The sequence below is a fragment of the Sorex araneus genome, chromosome 10, assembly GCF_027595985.1.
Source record: "Sorex araneus isolate mSorAra2 chromosome 10, mSorAra2.pri, whole genome shotgun sequence".
In the NCBI taxonomy this organism is placed as follows: Eukaryota; Metazoa; Chordata; class Mammalia; order Eulipotyphla; family Soricidae; genus Sorex; species Sorex araneus.
In genome coordinates this window covers 26,649,514-26,659,046 of record NC_073311.1, presented here as the reverse complement: position 1 = coordinate 26,659,046, position 9,533 = coordinate 26,649,514, and positions in this window count along the sequence as shown.

The following is a 9,533-nucleotide window of genomic DNA, read 5'->3' as shown; positions in this document are numbered from 1 at the left end:
CTGAACCCTTCTCTATATATCTGTGCACCACTGTTTGTGAACTAGTTCACAAAAAGAACTAAACAAAGATGTTCTACAGAGCACAGAACTAAAAGGTATAAATTTTGCCTTCAAACAATTAAAAAATGATACCGATGACATTTAAGTACTTAAGCTTAAGTTTTAGAAATAATCCTGAGTTGAACAAAAACTACATATTTTGAGGAGATCTGCAGACCCTACTATACGAGGAAGCAGTATTCTCAAAGTAACATATATCGTTGCATTAGCTGTAAATAAGTGTAACAGTTCTGGTGAATTGAGCATTTACTGGCTTGCAAGACATGACTTTAATTTTAAGAAATTTTGCAAGCCAGTTGACCTACTTGTAGCTTGAAATTGGCAATAGAGACAGAATTTACACCATGACAACAGCAAATGTTATAGGAAACTGGTTTCCCCACTATTTGCAAAGACTGTTATTTAACACTTATCTATTCCATGTACACAATCCTTGAGAGACTGGGATAGGTGAGAGTTATAAAAGTAGTCTTATAATTAAGATTAATTGCATCCTTTGTCTCTCTCTCTCTTTCTTTTATGAAAAGTAGAAACATTTATTGGAAATTAGAAAAAATGTAGGCAAAGAAACTCCCCAAGTGGAAAGGATCTTAGTACAGAACTAAATTCATATCATGTACGCCTTGCTTCAGGTGATAACTCCATTCTTTTGAGTTTCTTCTATGACTGATCTGAATGTCCTTTGATACTTCTTTCTTTTCTACCAGCATGAAAACTACATACCTTTTTACATAATTTTCCCAGCTGCTATAATATGTACTTTTTGCTATCCAGTTATTTCTCTAATCCTAGAGTATCATGTATTTATAAAATTTTAGTCTATTTCAGTTGGTTTCATACTTGTTATCTATTTCCAAATAATTACGAAAATTATACTGTGTTTATTTATATTTTGTATAATAGTCACTTGTCTCTTGTCATCCCATTGATCTTCGATTTGCTCAAGTCGTGCCAGTACTGTTTCCATTTGTGCCACTACCATTTCCATTTGTCCCTGTCACATGCTAATATAGCCCAATACTAGCTCGCTCCAGGAACACGAAGAGCCTCAAACCATTCATTCAGGGTTTTGACAAAGAAATCTGACCATCTCTTAGGTGGGCGGCCACGTAGTCTTTTGACGTCCCATGGAATCCAGTTAGTAACAGCTTTAGTCCAGCGGTTGTCTCTAAATCACTTTACGTGTCCAGCCCATCTGATTTTTGATGCCTTGGCAAACAAGACAGGGTCCCTAACTCTTGACTGTCAATGGAGGTCGGAATTCCAGATTCTTTCTTCACTTGAGTGAAAAGTGATACTCCAAGTATAGCTTTTTCGATTCCTCTTTGGGATACTCAAATAGCGTTCTCATCCTGTTTGCATAGGGCCCAGGTCTCTGAGGCATATGTTAGTGCAGGAAGAACTGTGGAATCGAAAAGATGTGCCCAAAGTCGAGGTTCTTCGTCCTCTTCACCACTTCTTCAACACTCTTGAATGCGTTCCACGCTGCTCTCTTCCTCCTGCGCAGTTCTACCGCCAAGTCATTCCTCATTTGTGTTCTCGACCCAGGTACCCATAGTTGCTGCAATCAGAGATGTTTGTTTTGTTGAGAACAAATGGAACATCAGTGACTAGATTGTTTTTCATGAACATCGTTTGGCTGAGATTCAGCTGCAGTCCAACCTTTCCACACTTGTGGTTGAAGTAGGCCAGCCTTTGTGCCGCTTGGCTAATGTTTGGTGTTATGAGAACAATGTCATAGGCGAAGAGGAGGTGGTGCAGTTGCTGACCATCTATCTTCACTCCCATTCCTTCCCATTCCAGCAATCGCATGATGTTCTCGAAGGTGGCACTGAAGAGTTTCGGTGAAATGGTATCACCCTGCTGAATCCCTCTCTTTACGTCAATGATCACTTCTTTGTAGAATGGTGAGAGCCAGGTGGTGAATCTGTAATACAGCTCGTGAAGGATCCGGATGTACTGAGTTTTAACGCCCTGTTTGGCTACGGCTTCGATGACAGCTTCAGTCTCAACAGAAGCAAAGACCTTCTTTATGTTGGTGAATGTTAGATAGAGTGGCATCTTGAACTCTCTCTAAACTTCAATTGGAGTTTGGTCACTGTGCGGATATGGTCGATCGTGCCCGGGTTGTTCTCATGGTTGTCCTTCGTCTAGTGTTCTGCCTATTCTATTTAAGATGACTCGAGTGAACAACTCATTGAGTGACAACAGGCAGACTGAATGATAGTTGCTGATGTCGTGGATGTCTCCCTTCTTGTACAACAGAACGGTCCTACTGGTTTTCCACTGGGACGGAACCTTGCATTCAGACAGGTAGCATATGAAGAATCAGGCCAGTGTATTGATGAATACTGGCGGCAGATTCTTCATGTGTTCAGGTCTGACCTTGTCCGGACCAGGTGCTGTTTGAGTCTTTACCGACAAAATGGCATGTCGGATTTCAGAAGGGAGAACGTTGAGAACGACATATCTATCCTTTGGAATTTGGTATGTGGGGAGGTGAACGTGGCTGTCGAAGAAATCCGAGTAGAAGTCATGAATAATCCTCTCCATTGCCCTTCTGGAAGATGTGGTAGATCCATCAGGATATCAGAGGGCAGTCATCTTGGTCTTGTAGTTGGCGAATGACAGGAGAGTGTTGCAAATACTTTCCCCCAATTCTGCCGAGTCAGCCAACACTGACTCTTCTCTCTTTGAGGACTTCTTTGAGGCTCTTCTCTCTTTGAGGCCTTCCTTTATCTCTTCTCTGCACAGCTTTTCGAGCTTGGACGTTTTCTTGTGGTTGCCTGAGGCTCATGCCAAACCACATTGGCGAATGAGCTCAAGAGTTTCCGAAGACAGGCATCTGTGTCTTTTCCACTCTCGATTATGTATTCATTAACCACTATACAATATAGGTTGTATACTCTAATTATTGTTTGATTGAAAAACTTAAAACTGAAGGGATATAACAAAAAACTCTGAAGATTTTAATTTTTCCCAGTTTAATATTTTATTTTACATTATATAATATATATTATATATTGTATTATATACATTATTATAAACATATATACATATTATGCATATGTATATATGTATACATGTATATATGTATACATATATGTACATGTACATATATACATATATATGTACATGTACATATATACATATATATGTACATGTACATATATACATGTATGTATACATATATGCATATATATGTATACATATTATACACATATACATATTATATACATATTGTATTATATACAATATATTGTATATATTGTATATATAATATATTATACATAATATATTATATGTACTATTATATATTAATATATAATATTTAATAACGGTTTAATATTTAAAAGGAAGTTGCTACTTTAACCACACTTATTTTGCTTATCTATTTTGTTCTCTACTAGTAATAATAATTCCTATGATTTAAAAATTAGTAATTATTTGCTAACAATAGTATTTTCAGTTTCCAGTGTATTTCAGGCACTCATTAACAAATTTAAAACAAATGCTTTAATGACTAGTGTATGATAAAATTACTATGAAGTGACAGAACCTGTCCTTAGAATAAAGAATGAAAAAGTGAATAGCCGACTAAGTTCCTGATGTCCTCTGTTTCGAAGAGAACTATAATCCTTATGGTCATATTACTTGCAGCATATATACAACTTGGGAGTTATTATTTATTCTTCAATTCATGTCAAGTTTGACCATGTTATTGACTATGACATAAGCACTAGTGATAAAAGCCATTGCCAAGATTGAATTTAAAATCTGTGTTGTTTTCTTTCATTACTCATCCTCTCTTCCATAAAAATGGTATGACTCAACTAGTGGATGCTTGAATCTGTATTTGAGAATGAACCAGACTCAGCTGATGTTCATTCTGACATACTATGTGAATAAACATAATCCTTGCAATTTTTTAAAGGCAATGAAGTTAGGTATTTATGATAACACAATGATTTAGGAAATACAAATATGAGTTCTGGCACACAATAGAAAAATACATCATATTTCCAGATTATTTAATATATTTTAGTTAATTACCATTAAGTCACTAGAGAATTAATGGAGCATGGAAACTTTACATTCTGTGAAGAAATCAAAATTCAGGTGTCTTTGAGGAATGCTGGGCATCTTGCCCATATTCCTTATGATACGTCTTTATTCTGGCCAAATTCACACTTTCTCACATCTGTTTATTTGGTGTCTTTCAATTCTTTAGAGACATTTTATGCAGAAGTAAGTCACTGTGATGAGAAGGAAGATGTAAATTTGTCCAACTTGTCACAATTTAATGTGGTTCAGGATTCCTATTATATGGAATCATTTAGATCCTTTAAAATAAACTTTGATTTTTATAGTTTTGATGCAAGTAGCTTATTGTGGGAAAAGCGCAGCTTTACACATATGAAACAGTCATGTTTTGAGCCTACTAGCCAACTGAATTTCAATGCATACGGTCCCACAATGATTCTAGTGTATGAACAAGCATAGGGAATAAAACAGCAGGGGGGAATGCATACAACTTTCATCCAAAAAGAATTTATATAAGCTTATACCTCAAATGTTATCCTTAGAGTCCAATGCAAAACTGATTCCAACAATGTGGTTATTAGTTTTTATTTGCCTGCGCATGCCAAGTTTTACATTTAAACCAAAAGCAACAGGCAGCATGTTTTGGTAAAACAAACAAACAAAAAGACATTTGTACGATCACCTTGTTTTTAAAGTAATTATGTTATTAAATATAAAGAAGAAAAGTATAATTATGTCTCTTAAGGTCAATGACAAGACAATAAATGAGTAAGGGTAATATAAATAAATATATAATGGAAGATAGTTACGAAATTTACTTCCTTATGTTAGCCAAATTGCAAAGGAGTATGTAGATGTCATGAATTTTATTTCACATGGTTCTCATATTTACTTTTTTATTTGTTGGTCTAGGGGCACATCCAGAGGTGTTCTGGGATGACTCCTGTCTCTTCACTTAGATATCTTGCCTAGTTGAGCTTCAGGGGCCACTTGTCAGGCAGAAGATTTGAAAGCAGGTGAAATGCATGCAATGCAAGTGCCTTTTCCATTCTACTATCTTTCCAACCCAGTCATATTAATTTTATGAGTCACCCACAAACAATTTCTTACAGCTAAAGATTTTCAGGAAAAAAAATTAAAGTATTTTATTTATTACTATTAAATAATAAATAAAAAGAGAATCTCTTGCCCGCATGCCTGGCTGTCTTCCTTGGGGCCCCTCGGAGGGAATGAGCTCCAGCTTTCCTCCCCACCCCGAACAGAGCTCCCTGCGGCCGAAGACCTCCAGAACCTAGCCACAGCCATGCTCAAGGCCCCTCTCCACACATTCAACAAGCCTCATGCATGAAGGAACCGGCAGAGGAGCCCAGGTATGTGTAATCCCATCAACAGCCAACATCCAGAGACTTAAAAGCAAGCTCCCAAAAGCACGAATCCTCTTTGATGCCGCATGATATCTTTTTTTTTTTTAAATTTTTTTAATTAGTGAGTCACAGTGAGGGTACAGTTACAGATTCACACATTTTCATGCTTGTTTTTCTCTCATGCAATATTTGAGAGCTCATCCCTCCACCAGTGTCCATTCTCCACCACCAATGAACCCAATATCCCTCCCCAGTATCCCTCCCACCCCCCAATTCCATCCCCCCCAACCCACCCCGCCTCTGTGGCGGGGTATTTAAATTTGATATCTCTCTTTCCTTTAGGGTGTTGGGCTGCACAATATCTTATAACCTATTTATCCCTCTGGGAGAAACTGGCAAGCTACTGAATTTCCTGCCCACATGGGAGAGCCTCACAAGCTTCCCATGGTGTTTTCATATGCCAAAGCCAGTAACAACCTGGGTCTCATTCCCCTGACCCTGAAAGAGCCTCCAATGCCACATCGTTGGGAAGCCCAAGTAGAGAGAATTTTCTAAAATCTCAGGAATAGGATGAATGGAGAGGTTACTGAGACCGCTCAAGAAATCCAATGATCAATGGGATGATGATGATGATGATGATGATGATGATGATGATGATCATGATGATGATGATGATGATGATCATGATGATGATGATGATCATGATGATGATGATTTTTGAATGGAGCAATAGCACAGTGGGTAGGGTGTTTGCCTTGCACACAGCTGACCCAGGTTCAATTCCTCCATTCCTCTCAGAGATCCTGTCAAGCTACCAAGAGTATCCCACCCACATGGCAGAGCATGGCAGGCTACCCGTGGCATATTTAATATTCCAAAAAGAGTAACAACAAGTCTCACAGTGGAGAAATTACTGGTGACCGCTCAAGTAAATCGATGAACAAGGGGACAACAGTGCTATACAGCACTATTATTATGATTATTACTACTATTTAGGTATTTTTGGTTACACTTGACGATGCTCAGGGGTTACTTCTGACTCTGCACTCAAGAATTACTCCTGGCATTTCGGGGGAACCATATGGGATGCCAGGGACTGAGCCTGCTCCCCTGAGTGCAAGGCAAACTTTCTATCAGCTGTACTATCACACCAGCATCAGGAAAAACAATTTTAAAATCAATCTTACTTTTCCTCAAATGTAAAAGTGACATAGTTAACATATATTACTGGGAAATAATACTTAATCAGTAATTATGTTCCACAATTTATTATGCAATATTTTAAATTTGATATATTACATATATGTAGATTATAAAGTAGAATAAGAAAACTAATCCTTGGGAATTCATTTGATATATTCATTAGTTCATTTGAAATGAATCAGTATTTCAAGATAATCATATCTTTTATGCTTTTTTACTACTTAAAAAATCACAGGTTATTAATTCCTACAGGAAAGAATAGTTCTGCATTTCAGTTTGTTATCTCTTTTTAACTAGATGTTATGGAACACCTGCTATTTATTCCCCTGCTATTCTGAGAGAATGATATATGAAAATACTTTATACAAGGACCTGGTCTTTTTCATCTTGTTTTAACTTACTGTGTTTTAATGCATTTGACTTAGGTGATTTGACTCACTAAATCAAATTACCATGGATAAAGTTATTTAAACAACACAAATTCATTCCTCTAAGTTTTTCTCATTGGGTGCCTGCTTGTCTATATACTGGTGAAAATGATACCTAATTCAAAGGTATTTGTCTCTTTCTCCACATATCAGAAATTGAGAGAAGAAGAAAACTTACATTTTTGGGGTCTTATTTAAAGTGAAATTAAACCCATCATAAACCTATTATGATTATCTAATTACTTTCTGGTACCCTACTTCCTAATGTCCTTACATTGGGGTTTAGGGTTTGTACAGATAAATTTGGGGGAATCATTGTCATTTAGTCTAAACAATATTCGAATTAACAAATAATTATAGAAAAAACATATATGAAGGTAAATTATAATAACATTTAAATTAAATGAAGCTGTCAATCTATAATACTCTTAAAAATGTTATATTAGCCAAACTGAAAATATAAAACATTTGAAAATGCTAAATTTACTTAACAGCTTACAACTCATGGTATTGTTTCTCCGAGAGGATAAGGATAAGTGATCATTCAAAGTCTTGTTGCTAGAGGCATAAATTTTGTCTAGGTACCAAAGTATCTGATTCATGTGCAGGTTGTCAATGATTTTCTGTTAACTACCAATAACTATATTTTTTCCAGCATATATAATATAAAAAACATATGCAGGTGCTGGAGCTATAGTACAGTGAGTACGGCATTTTCTTTGCGCGTGGCCCACCCAGGTTAGATTCCCAGCATCTCATATGGTTCCCTGAGCACCACCAAGGGCAATTCCTTAGTGCAGATCCAGGAGTAACCTCTGAGCATCACTGTGTGTGACCCCAAAAGCAAAGCAAAGAAAAAAAAGACATATGCAATTACCCTCCTCAGATTTATAAGGAGAAATCAAACTGAGAGGTTTTATCTAGTTTTAGACAGATAAAACTAGAGGTTTTATCTAGTTTTAGACATAATACAACAAAATGTAAATCATTCCAAAGGTTTTCTTTTAGTCACCTATTTTTGTGACTTTTAAGCTCATTCTTCTTTACTAAACTAGATGATAGAACTATCAATGGCTGTTTAACTTAAGTTAATGTAATAGGAAAAGTATTCTAGGAGAATGTGTAAGATTTATAGAAACTGGAAATAATTATAAATGAGTGGGTACACCAAGTTAATAAAATGATGAAATATAAAATGATTAAAAACATTAGTGTGAGCGAGACATATGAAGTAATAATTCTATGGTTGATTTAGTTTTTGCTTTTTAATTCAAATTTCATGGCTTCAGATAAAGGTTGATCAAAGGTGAATAATTTGACCCTTAGTTTGATTACTTCTCTGAATGTATTAGGACTCAGATACTTATCCTACTCTAACTACTCAAAACTCAACCATAGTCATAATTGTTGGTCACTTCTATTGCCACTTACCATCATCTTAGTTGATTAAAAGTCATAGTGAATTGCTTTAGAATTCACATAGCTGAATAAAGTGATATTTTTCAATTTCATTTTCTCTTCATAACCAAAGTTGTAAACATGTCTTATGCCGGTATTGCTTCACTCATAAAACTTTATGCTTAAAGTTTGGAGCAGGTAATAACAAAGTATGACATGATGTAAAGTTTTGTAATTTATAGAAGTAGTAGTTTAATAATGTAAGTCATGCTAATAACAACAGAATGTAGACTTGCAAAAAAGTACTCAAAAGTACATTATGGATGATGAAGACTTGACATAGTAAAGTTATAATTTATCTATCACTTATCATGAGACTGGAATAAAAGAATAAATTCTTACATGCAGACAAGGATATAAAATTGCTAAAGTCTGCATTAGCTAGAAATTTTGTTTACGAGGGAGGACTGGAGACACAGTGTAGAGGGTAAGGCCAATGATCTGCACGTGCTCAGCCGGGGCTCAATCCTCAGTACCTGGGCACCACATATGGTCCTTTGAGCCTGACCGGCAGTGGTTACTGACCACAGGGAGAAGAGTATGTCATGAGCACTACTAGGAGAGACCCAAACACCTTCCCTGAAAATAAAAAAAAATAACAAGTGAAAAACTTCAGAACAATGGAATATTATATCATAAATTTCCTTTGAAAATTAGAAAATAGCTTTTATTTTCTAATTTTCAAAGAGTACTATATAATTGATGAATACATCTCATATATTTCCTTGCCACAGCAAAAAATCATAGTTTTCTAGTCCACAAGAAATCCCGCATGTGGGGAGCTGAAGAGGTAGTACAGTAGGGAAGGTGCTTGCTTCACATGTAGCTAACCCAGATTCTATCCCCAGGAGCCCATATGGTCTCCAGAGCACTGTCAGGAGTGATTCACTACTGAGGTACCAGGGGTAACCTGTGGGTATTTCCAGAAGTGCCCCCCCACCCAAGAAAAAGAAAGCCCACAGTATAGTCAAAATAA